The sequence below is a fragment of the Mirounga leonina genome, unplaced genomic scaffold (assembly GCF_011800145.1).
Source record: "Mirounga leonina isolate KUSES-001 unplaced genomic scaffold, KU_Mleo_1.0 Mir_53, whole genome shotgun sequence".
Lineage (NCBI taxonomy): Eukaryota > Metazoa > Chordata > Mammalia > Carnivora > Phocidae > Mirounga > Mirounga leonina.
In genome coordinates, this window is record NW_023270807.1 from 53,572,790 (window position 1) to 53,585,792 (window position 13,003).

Consider the following 13,003-nt stretch of genomic DNA (forward strand, 5'->3'; position numbering starts at 1 on the left):
TTAGCACCAGCCCTTAGTAACAGGCTGTTGGGCTTCACAGAAGTGCTTGGGACTGAGTCCTCCCCACATCTGTGAAGGGCCAGGCAGAGCTCCTCCCCTCCAAGGTCCAGCCCTCCCCTCCCCAGCCCTCAATAGGCTCAGTAGGAGTCAAAAAGCTGCAGGAACCACTAATTTTGAACACAGAATAAAAAGACCCAAAGAGACAGCAAATACCTACTCCACGTCTACCATCATCTGCAAAACTGCTGGTACAACCGCAAAGAGATAGGACCCTTGTTATCCTTTGATTTGGCCTATTAGTTCCGAGGAAAAGAAAGAGTATCTGGAGCCTCCACTCCAGAAATCAAGGAAAAGATACTTGAAGAGAGCTTCCAGTCACTGGGGAATCATGTGATGCGCCGCCCCCACCCCCACCCCCATCCCCACAGCAGAAGATTCTAAGACTGGAGGTGCTACAGCTTATTTTCCTGATCTTGAGCCATTATCACTTTCAATAACATAGAAATCCTTTAATTATTACCATCAGGTTTTTTAAATTTTTTATTGTTATGTTAATCCCCATATATTACATCATTAGTTTTAGATGTAGTGTTCCATGATTCATTGTTTGTGCATAACACCCAGTGCTCCATGCAGAACGTGCCCTCTTTAATACCCATCACCAGGCTTATTACCATCAGTTTTATCCAAGACATTTTTAAAGGTCACCCAGTAAGTACGGGGCACCACTAGGCTTCAAATAGAGTGCAGAAATGAGTAAGACACAGTGGATGCTCTCAGTGAACTTATATTATGGTTATAAGAAATACAACAAACCTCCAGAACATTTATAGTATAAGGTAGAATATAAACAATATCTAAGAGAAACACAAAGGGCATTCATTAAACATTCATAATACAATTTACAAATGTGCTTTTATATATCTTAAAATTCAGAAATGTCTGCAGCTTTAAGTCCAAGGTGAAATAGAACTTGTTGACAGGTTGTCCTCATTTCAGAAAGTTCAAAAAGGAACTCTTCTCTCAGCATTGTGTTTTATGAATTTGAAGATCATAAACCAACAGAAGCTATAATGCACATTAATGCCAGGATATATGAAAGTCAATATATTGTATGGTTAGACTTGGCTTATTCTCAGGAAAGAATTATATGATTGGTTGTGAAATCTTATTTATTGCTCTTAGTTGAATGTCTAAAAGTTCTTCCTAATTTGTTTAACTGGAGTTGTCATTTAGGTAAGTCATGGATTTAAAAAACTACTTTATAGGCTCTATTAGATAAAGAATACATCTATTATTTTATATTGGCCACCTTCCAAATAAAGAACACTCTTCATTTTCTTGGATAGTTTCTAATACTGTTTTATCAGAATACAGGTGGTTTATTTCTTATATTTAAAAACATATTTGTTTAAAAGAAAATCATAGAGAGCATTTTTTTGGTTGATTCTCCTATATTATGAGTATGTACTTTTGGTTTTTCAAGATTTTATAGGGTTCAAATGAATCGACTATCCTGTGATGATTGGAGTACTCGGCAAAGTGCCTGAATCCATGGTATTAACCTAACCTGCTTAAATTGAACATGTTTGTCATCCTCTTAAGATGAATTAATTGAGTAAGGATTGAGCTTTCCCGTCACTAATTATGGAGGGAAATTAGAGTTTATTTTAAAACATTTGGGACAATAAAATAGCCATCTTGGCTTTACAGCGAACAATTCACAATCTCTTTGTAACACATGATATTGAACTCAAAAATGGAAAGAAAAAAAGGTACAAAAGACACTGTATTTCCTCTCTGATGAAGTCTATTCCCCAGACTGTAGCATATTTTTCGTGTGATCTCATGCGCTCAAACAGCTGCCCCTGTGGGTGTGACTCAGCTGATTAGGGTGTGTTAGAGGCATGGCCGACGTTCCAGATTCAGTCCTTCCTCAGTAGACTTAGTTTTTACAATGGCAGATCACTCTTCTTGCTAAATAAGCTTGTATTTGTCATTAGATGCAAGGGGAAGCAGATAGAAACCATGTTAAATAGATGAATCAAGGGAGCTCCCTTGTTTCCCTTCCCTCAGAAAACAGCTACTAGTGTTTACATACTGATGGTAGTTAATGAGTATGATGAAGGTGATCTTCAGATGAAAGGAAGATCAACAAAACAAACTGATATATTTACTACCCTTGAGGAGTTCCATAGAGTATTTGTTGAATTTCCCAAAAAAGTATAGAGAGGAGGCCGGGGTAATACTTTCTAATATTTATATTAGATGTGCAGTGTCCTCACAGACTCCATCTGTAGGAAATGGGGTTGACCTGGGGGGTTCATATACAAGAAACATTCACCATGCCCCTACCATGTGCTGACCCTATGCTAAATACTTTTAGATAAATTGTCTCTTTTAGTGCTGTCCCTATGTTTACCAAACCCTGCACTTAATCAGAACTTCAAACAAGACTTTGAGGAGACCCTAAGTCAACCTAGGAACTGGATCTTCTCTTCCAACACACCTTTTCCAGAAATAACAGCAATTTTGCAGGAAGTAGAAAATTCAACTTATCCTGAAAGGCTTGTGGTTCCTTTGTGATCAAAATTGTAGAAGCAAACTTAATGATGAATTTAAAAACAGAAAATTGGGATCTGAATAGACAGAGATTTAGATAATTCAGTTTCATCTTAAAAGGAGTATTTTTTTGGTCTTGACAATTTTCTTATACCCCAGTGAGGAAAAAAAGAAATCAAGGATGGTATCAAATCAAACCTATATATTTTATAAGACTTCTACTTCTTTTATTTTTAAAGAATATAATGTTTAATAAAATATAGTTATATATTACCATGGTATATTTACCACTATTTCAGTAATAGCTCCTATAATTAAATGATTCGGAATGTAATCCCTCCAAGAAAGCCATCAAAGCATTTTTTTTTTCTTTGTTAGTATCCACAGAACAAATTAACCAGATGGAAAGCTTTAGTCAGCTGTTTTGTTTCATGGGAGAGTAGTTCACCAGCTCTCAGAAGAATTTGCATTTGACCTCTCCACACAAGACATTCAGCTTCCAACAAACTGGGTTTGCAAATATGTCCCTAGAGACTAATATCAAACATTCCACCACAATTCTATGATGCTTGTTTTAGGTTATTTTTGATTGATGGCCTGAAGTTATGGCTTCAGTTATTTTTAAAATTGTTTGTTGATTTTTTAAAAAGTAGTGTTTGAGGGGGGAAGAAAATAGACTCCTTCTTCAAAATGGGAACTACAGTTATAATTGCGCATTTTCCGTCAAGTATACCTACAGCCGATTTACCCATGACTTTCCCATTCTTACATCTCAGTTGATACTTGGGTGGGATTGTGAGCAGCTATTATTGTTCTCATTTATAGTTAAGGAACATAAGGGCCAGAAAGGTTAAATGGTTTCTACAACGGTGGCTAAGTTATATGCTAGTGCTCAAGCAACCAGGGCAACGTTCTACAGCTTCTGGATTCTAACCTAGTTCTCAGTATGTTCTGTCTTGGGTTACAAGCAAAAACAGCTAAGGAAGTACATGCAGGTCTGCTCAACTCAACCCTCAGAACCAGGAAAAGAAAAAAAAACCTAAAAGTAGAACTTCTTTATGAGTTATCCAAACTCCTTCATATTTTTAAAATATGTGCATTTTAATTTCTTCTGCTGTAAAACATATACTTACCCCATCTGGCCTAGTTTACACAGACTTTGGAAGATTTACTTTTTCATATATCTCATTTAACTCCCTTAAACTCTGTCAAATTCAGTCACTTACTCAAACAGCATTTCAGCTAACATCAGAGATCTCAGAAGACAAAGATCTTGCGATCCTGGCAAAGACATGGTTTGTCTCAAAATGTTGTGCACAGACCCAAAAAGCCTGGTGTAACTTCCAACAGACAATTGAAGACAATCCAACAGCTCAAAAACTGCTAATAGGGGCACCTGGGTGGCTCAGTCGATTAAGCAATCGACTCCTGATTTCAGCTCAGGTTATGATCTCAGGGTCCTGGGATGGAGCCACACATCGGGCTCCACGTTCAGCAGGGAGTCTGCTTCAGGATTCTCTCTCTTCCTCTCCCTCTGCCCCTCCCCCTGCATGCTTGCTCTCTCTCAAATGAATAAATAAATCTTTAAAAAAAAAACTATTAATAGAAGCATATTAGTGCCCCTAGTTTAGAGAAAAATCCTTTAATAATATCAACAGATAAACCACCTACTTCTGCTGTTTGTTTGATATCTTCCTCAGCTGGTAATGGAGGAGCCCTCCAGCTGTCTTCTTCAGCTGCCCTCACAGGGAAAGTGAAAGAATGTTCCTTGCCACAGACATGCCCTGAGGGCTTTACTTTCTGTTCCCTAACCTTCATTTTCAGTCCTTTGACATATTTGCCACAGATGTAACAGATATAAATGAATTCACTACTCAAGTGGACATATAGCATACAAATTCTTAACTCTTTTCTACTTGAGCCTTTATCCTTTATTCTGTTGACAGAATCCTCTTTGCATATATGTTTCAGTACTTGTCTTGGACTCCAAGCCCTCATAGACCAGGACATTTTCCAGGCCTTTGTTTTTTCAGTCATAAACCATGTTCCAAGGTGCTGCTCTGCTCAGACCTGAGATACAGAAATGAAGTAAGCAACATCCTTACTCTTTGAGGAGCTCACAAGTGAGAGAGACACACATGGGACAAAAATACTGTCACAAAACGTGACAAAAGGAAAACAGACATATGTATGAACTAATGAGAGCAACAACTCTTTCCTGAGGGATATGAGAAAGCTACAGAGAGGAGGATGTTTAACTGGACCTTGATGGATGAGGAGAAGCATCAGGCAGACAAGGTCAGTGTGACAGGGAGGAGGGTACTAGATACAGAAGAAAAGCCACAGGTGGATGGATGCTCAACCACACAAATGAGTGTAGTGTATTTGAATAGGGAGTCGCTGGTGTGGCTAAAGCATAGGTGGGATGAGGGTGTGTTGGGCAGTGCTGGGTCTGGAAAGGGCTGGAGCAAAGGGGAACAGTAGCAAGGTTCTTTAAAGCATAGCATAAATGGTCTTTATGCTAACTAATGGAGTTTAGACTTCATTGTATAATCAAAAATGAGCTGCTGGAGATTTTTTCCAGTGAGGGGAGATGATCAGAGGAGGTTGAGAAAGACTCTTCTTGAGCATGTGGAGGATGTTCTAGAACTCCCTAGAGGAAATTGAGCTTATCATTAGAGAACAAAAGTCATGTAGTAGAAATGTGCTTGGTTCCGCTCAATAGAGGAAGAAATCTTTAATAATCTCTTCAGGTCGATGTAAACTATTATGACCCATCGGAGATATGAGGAGGGCCTAAACTAAGATTTAAGGGATGCTTCTGAAGTGGGATCAACAGGATGTGGTACCCGATAAACACAGATAGGAGGTGCGGGCAGGGAGGGAGGAGAGGAGAATGATGGAAACAGTTGCCTCAGGAAACTAGGTGATTTCTAACTATGCACTGTAGATGGTTTCTATAACCATAGAGCATAGAGGAATATACTTTGTTCAATGAGGTTTCCAAAATGCTCCTGACTGGCCATCAGAGCAACAATTCAAATTTAAATCCAAAATGGGAAAATCACAGGTAAATTCAGTTAAGTATAGTTTGAATTAAGATTCTTCATCCAGTTTCTGTTTCCATTGAAGTTTGGTATATCAATCAGAAACTTCAAAGACTTAAACATTTTATACTAACACTTTCCAAGAGGATTTTAATACTCCTTACACCATTTAGATTTAGTTTCTCCCCAAGTTCTTCCCCAAAGAAAAGCAGAAACACATCTACTTTACTGAATCAATGAAAGCCTGCCTGGGCAATTGAAATAGTCCTCAGCACTCTCCTAGGAGCAGAGATGTATTTATATAGACTGAGTGAAGCTGTTTTGAATAGCCGGATGGGAATTAAGCCAGAAATCCCAGTAAACTTTGAATTAAAGAACTGTGTACTTTTACATATGTGCAAAAGTAGTAGTTATGGCATGATTTGCATCTATTTAGCAAAATTTACAGATCATGTATTAGAGACAGAAGTAATCTTAAATACCATTTATTGTATATCCTCTATTTTAAGAATTATAATCAATGTGAGAATTTTATACATTATCACCTGCCTCCGTAAGGAACAAAAAGCTGTTATCAAAACAATGTAAGTTATAATTGATATTTAGAATAAAAAATATATGGTAATTCAACTACCCCAATAAATAAAATTCCTCAAAAATACACCGACAGTAGAGATGTTACTGGAAGCCAGAAGGCTCAAATTATATCCTTGTACATTTCAACTCCACCATAGGAAGGAAAAGTCCTCTCACATTTGAAACTTGTAATCCATGACCAGAGAGTAATAAGATACATACAGGTTGTCCTTGATTTGTACAATGTTCATGCACAAAGCTCATGCATATTGTAACCATGTCCTTGCTTTGCACATTTTCATGGTACTGAGAGAGAGTGTGTGAGAGAGAGAGAACTTCTCCCCTCTCTTGCATCTAAAATGGTCCCCCTCTGGGTGCCTGCATGGCTCAGTCAGTTAAGCATCTGGCTTTGGCTCAGGTCATGATCTCAGGATCCTAGGATCAAGCCCCACATTGGGGTCCCTGCTCAGCGGGGAGTCTGCTTCTCCCTCACCCTCTTGCCCCTTCCCCCACTGGTGCACAATCTCTCTCTTTCTCAAATAAATACATAAAATCTTTAAAAAATAAAAAATGAAATAAAATGGTCTCCCTACGGTCTCTTTTGATTCAGTCCACATGCATCCCAGATCTTCCTTGTTTAGACAACTTCCATGACCATCATCAGCATGCAAAACCTTTCTCTAGATATTGCTACACCCTTGTGGATTATTTCTCTTTTGACAAACATAAGAAAGAATTGTTTAATACATACTATTCTATTTATCCTCAACTCATTTTTTGAAATCTCTAAAAAAAAAAATAAGCATTTCACATATAGGAAAGAATATTTCTAATTTATATGCAAAGTACAATAGCAACTTAGTCTAAGAAATCAAACATTTCCTATCAATTTGTGTGGATTTTTTTTGTAGTTTCAAGTTTTTATTTAAATTGCAGTTAGTTAACATATAGTAATATTAGTTTCGGGAGTAGAATTTAGTGAATCATCACTTACACATAATATCCAGTGCTCAATCACGTGCCCTCCTTAATCCCTGTCACCCATTTAACCCATTCCCCACCCACCTCCCCTGAGCAACCCTCAGTTTGTTCTCTACAGGTAAGAGTCTATTTTATGGTTTGCCTCTCTCTTTTTTTGTTCCCCTATGTTCATCTGTTTCATTTCTTAAATTCCACATGTGAGTAAAATTGTATGGTGTTTGTCTTTCTCCGACTGATTTATTTTGCTTAGCATAATACACTCTAACTCCATCCATGTCATTCAAAAGACATGATTTTACCCTTTCTGATGGCTGAGTAATATTCCATTGTTTATATATACCATAACCTCTTTATCCATTCATCAGTCAATGGACATTTGGGCTCTTTCCATATTTTGGCTATTGTTGATAATTTTGCTATATGTGCGTGTATCCCTTTGAATCAATATTTTTTTGTATCCTTTGGGTAAATACCTAGATCCTACATATTTGAAAACGTCTTTGCAACTTCTCAATACCCATCTAATTCCAAAAGTTAGATAATCTTAAATTGCATCCTGATTTTTGTGTTTACCATCATCATGCTTTTTAAAATAGCTTGAATAATATATATTTATTATGTTTAATAACATGTTAACTAACATACTAACATGTATTTTTAATATATTAACCTATTTATTATAATTCCTAATAATCAGTTTGGGCTGTTCTTGAACTTTATAAAAGTGTATTTACTTTTTTGCAAACTACTTGCTTCACTCAATATTGTAAATTTCATCTATGAGGATGAATTACCTGCAATTCATCTGTATGACCATACATCTACTTCTGTATCTATTTTCCCTTTGATAGCTATTCAGAGTTTCCTGTCATGGCTACTATAAAGTATGCTGCTATGAGCATTCTTGCGCATGATCTCTGCAAGATTTTATGATTTACACACTTAATGGGTGAAATTGCTGAGTCATACAAAAGGTACATGTTCAACTTTACAATATTATGAAATACTGTTTTTCAGAGTGATTTTATCTGTCCATCTTTCACTTTTATTTTCAGTGCGTGAGCTTCTGTTGCTCCTTATCCTCACCAGTATTTGATATTGTCAGACTTGTTCATTTTTTCTGACTTTATGAGTGTAGATGTATTTCATTATGGTTTGCTAAACAGATCAAATCCAATTCCATGGAGTAGATTGAGCCCTCTTTAAAATATCTGTCATTTAAAAAAGAAAAATATTTGCATATATCTTTTGCCCATTTTTCCAATAGCTTATTTTTAATTCTTATTGATTCATGGGAGTGTTTTATATATTCTGTATTCTAATCCTTTGTCAGTTATATATGTAGCAAATATCATCTCTTAACCTGTCATTTTGTGGTTCTCTTTTCTTTTAATAGTGTCTTTCAATGACCAATTTTTTTTCCAAATTGTCAATCTGCTCATTCATGGTTTGTGTTTTTGCATCTTTTCAAAAACTTTCACTAGCTTGAGGTCATAGAAATTTACTCTTATAGTTTAGTTTTGCTTTTCATATTGGTGATGGAATTGTTTGAGTATAGTATAAGGTAGGGCTCCAACCTAATTTTTCACCATATAAGTAACCAATTATTCCAGGACCATTTGTTGAATAATTTTTTTACTCCCATTAAACTGAAATATCATTCTTTATATGTCAAATATATCAATATTTATAAATATAAATATATCAAAAATAAATACATCATATTTATCTGATATGATTTGTTTCACATCTGATTTGGTTTTCCATTCTATTCCACCCGTCTCTTGGTTTATCCAGTTCTTTTTTTTTTTTATGTTATATTAATCACCATACATCATTAGTTTTTGATGTAGTGTTCCATGATTCATTGTTTGCATATGACACCCAGTGCTCCATGCAGTACGTCCCCTCTTTAATACCCATCACCAGGCTCACCCATCCCCCCAACCTCCCCTCCCCTCTAGAACCCTCAGTTTGTTTTTCAGAGTCCATAGTCTCTCATGGTTCATCTCCCCCTCCGAATTCTCCCGCTTCATTTTTCCCTTCCTATTATCTTTTTCTTCTTTTTTTAACATATAACGTATTATTTGTTTCAGAGGTACAGGTCTGTGACTCAACAGTCTTACACAATTCACAGCGCTCACCATAGCACATACCCTCCCCAATGTCTATCACCCAGCCACCCCCATCTCTCCCACCCCCACCACTCCAGTAACCCTCAGTTTGTTTCCTGAGATTAAGAATTCCTCATATCAGGTTTATCCAGTTCTAAACTACATTTCCTTAATGACTTTAAGTTTTGAGATTTCATATGATAAGTGTTCCCACTATCATAAAGTGTAGATATATGGTGTTACATTTAATACCAGTATTATTTTTATTGTTTTCAAACATGGTATTTTTTAACATTGTATTTCTGGTGTATAAGGATTCTGTTGATTTTTGTGTATTGATTTTGTATCAAGGAACTTGCTCCCTTTCAATGATAATGAGATGGAACACAGTCTCATGTTTCTTAGTATTTGGATATCCTCTTTTGTGTAGTATCTAGTCAAGTCTTTTGCACCTTTATTGGGTTGTCCATGTTTTCCTTATTGATTTGTAGAATTTCTTTGTGTTCTGGATATGACTCCTTTGTTGGTTCATTAGTTACAATACCTTCTCTGATTCTGTGGTTCTTATTTTCACTCTCTTATCTTGAATTTTTTTTTAAATACTGGTCTTAAGTTTAATGTAGTCCAATTTATTAAATTTTTCCTATGTGGCTGCCTTAAGAAATTTTTCCCTATTACAAGTTAATAAAGATATCTTCTTATATTCTAAAAGGGTTAGAAAAGAAATACCACCTTCACAATAGTGAGTTTCCAAGTCTATGAACATAGCTGATCTTTCCACTCACTTACTCAGGTTTTCTTTATATTCCTTCAAAGTGTTCAGTGTAGGGTTCTCACACATGCTTATTAGATTTATTACAAGGTATTGAGGGTTTTTTAATGGTACCAAAAATGATATATGTTTTAAACTTCATTTTCTGTTTGTTGTTATAAGAATTAGATTTTTATATAGAGACGTTTTATCCAGCAACTCTATTAACCCACTTACAAATTCTAATTGTTTATTATAGAATCATTTGGATTCTCTTCACACAAAAATCAGTCAGCAGCAAATAATGACAGTTTATTTGTTCCCTTTCAATTCTGGTATTTTCCTTTTTCTCATCTTAATGTACCGGCCAGGACTTCTCACACAAAACTGAATAGAAGTGGTGATCGTAGGCATTCTTTTTCTGTTTCTGATCCCAGAGTAAAAGCTATCAGCATTCACCATTAAATATGTTTGCTAGGTTTTTTTTTTTTTTTTTTTTTTGATTACATTGAGGAAATTCCTTTTATTCCTTTTATTCTTAGTTTACTAAGTTTTTAATTATGAATTGAAGTCAAATTTCATCAAAGGCCTTTTCTGCATCTGCTAAGGTAATTATATGACTTTATCTTTTATTTGATAAATCTGGTGAAATACAGTGATTCTCTTTTTAATTTTAAACCAAAGTTGCATTCCTGGGATAAATGCGATTTATCATGATATGGTTAACATTTTCACATATCACTAGGGTCAGTTAGTTATTATTTGAGGAGAGATTGTGTGTACTGCAAAATTTATTATTTATTATAAGCGTAATTGGCCTATAAATTTTTTTCACTAATGTTTTCAGTTTTGGTATCAGAGTTTTAATGATAACATGTTTCAAAATTAACATGTTTCCTATTTATAATATTTGGCATAGTTTATTAGGCATGGTGCTATTTCTTAAGGCTTGGTAAAATTCACTGGTGAAGCCATTTGGGCTTGCATTTTACTGGGTACCTAGGCTTTTAATAACAAATTCAGTTTCTCTGATAGTTACCAACTATCAGAGAAATTTTATATTCTTGTATCAGTTTTAATGTTTGAAATGTTATATTCTTGTATCAGTTGTAATGTTTTATTTATCTTAGAAGTTTCCCATTTTATCAAAATTTTCTAATTCTTTAGCTAAAGTTCTTCCACAAGGCCAATATTTATTTAGATATACCTCCATATTTACAATTTTTGTTGTTTTTTAACTGCTTTCTTCATCTCTGAGCTTCAATCTGAGATCATTTTTGCCTGAAAAAAATGGTCTTTGGCATTTATTTTAATATGGGTGTGCTCTGGATATATTCAGTTTCTGATTGTCTGAAAAATGTCTTTTTTTCATCTTCATTATCAAAAGCTGTTTTATCTGAGTATAGACTTCTAGGTTGGCTCCTAATTTCTTTCAGAATTTTTACCTTATCTTTCCATTGTCTAGCTTCCATGTTTTTCTATTGAGAAGTAGTAACTTCTTAATTTGTTGTTACAATGAAAGTAATATTTTTACCCTATATTTTAGATGTTATTTGCCTTTAGTTTTTAGAGGTTTTACCCTGAGATGTCTCAGTGTGTGTATTTTTAGCCTGGTCGAGGTTCATAGTTTTTGCTTTATTTTGTTTTATAAACTTGTAGCATGATGTAATCTGTCAGTTTTGGAAGACTGGCCATCATTTCCTCAATAAGAATTCTCCTGGGGCGCCTGGGTGGCTCAGTCGGTTAAGTGTTCAACTTTTGATTTTAACTCAGGTCGCCCTGGGCATGGAGCCTGCTTGGGATTCTCTCTCTCCCTCTGCCCCTCCCCCCACCTCTCTCTCTCTCTCTCTCTCTCTTTCAAAAAAAAATTCTCCTTCATATTCCCCATGAAACATGTAAAACATACTTTTTTACATAGGAAGAACAATATTTGTTGATCAAATGGAATCCCAATTGATTTACCTGTTTGTGGTATGTCCATCTTCCAACCCCTTCTATTACTATTTTTAAATTAATTTTCATGAGTCTCAGCTCAAAACATTTCACTCATCTATTTTCAGTCATCAGTAGTTATTTTCTTTTCTATAGAAAAAAATATGTTCAACTCTAGGTTGAAACTTAAACCACTGATGATCTTGCCCAGTGTATGTTTCCAATTTCTCCTCCAATATTTGCCTTCTTGTGCCCTGCAAGCCACTTTGAATAAACTCCTTGCCTCTTCCTATGCCTGCTTCACATATCTGAGTATGAATGTCTACCCTAATTCTGTTGTTCTATCTTAAATGCCCTTCCCCACATCTCCAGGGAAAGAAAGGTGTGCACAGGCTAAGACCCTAGGCTTCAGTTTCTGACAAGCGTAGATTTGAATTCCAGATCCAGCATTTTTACCAGCCAGGTTCTCTTGGCCTCACTAAGCTTTGGTTTCTTCATTAATGGAATAATGTTATTCATGGGGATAATAATAATAGACCCCTCCTAGAGGGTCAAGTGATGACTAAAGGAGATAATCTACACAAAGTGGTTAGTACAGGGAACAGGAATATTTTATATCATTGGTAGTATTTTTACTATAAAATACCAAGGGTAGGAGCGACTGCTCTTTGCCCACCTCTACATCCATTCTGCTCTGTAACCCAGAGGTCAGAGACCTGCTGCTGCTGCCACGGATACCATTACAACTGTTTCTCACAGCCAAAAATCTAGTCACTGGACCCTGGACAACCTGAGTCCAGGCATTTTGAAATAGTAGAAACCACTCACATATCTCAGACACAGTCTGCCAGCATCAACAGCGGCAGGAACACATCCTCCATACCCTCCCATCTTCCAGTTTACACACATGGTTTGAGTTAGCAGAGCCAAATTTGCCTCCCAGACACCAGCTGAAGAGGGGCCAGGAAATATTTTTAGCTTCCTGACCTCTCCAGCGAGGAGGGTAAAGCCAAGGTTGAGAGAGCCAACCTATAACATCT

The 13,003-nt window shown here is 36.0% G+C and overlaps 1 protein-coding gene and 1 long non-coding RNA gene across 3 annotated transcripts in view; one reads left to right on the forward strand and one right to left on the reverse strand.

Annotated features, from left to right (window-relative positions):
• LOC118001443 overlaps nt 1-13,003 on the reverse strand; it is a 41,740-nt gene that overhangs the window by 12,963 nt on the left and 15,774 nt on the right. The window lies entirely within an intron of this gene.
• Nucleotides 1-13,003, forward strand: part of FHL5 (four and a half LIM domains 5) — a 44,852-nt gene that overhangs the window by 11,923 nt on the left and 19,926 nt on the right. The window contains exon 2 of one of the 2 annotated variants that reach the window (XM_034991554.1): nt 8,018-8,140. The exons of the other annotated variant lie outside the window; for it this stretch is intronic. The gene's annotated coding sequence lies outside the window, so the exon portion shown is untranslated. The remainder of the gene's footprint in view (nt 1-8,017; nt 8,141-13,003) is intronic. 2 annotated transcript variants of the gene reach the window in all.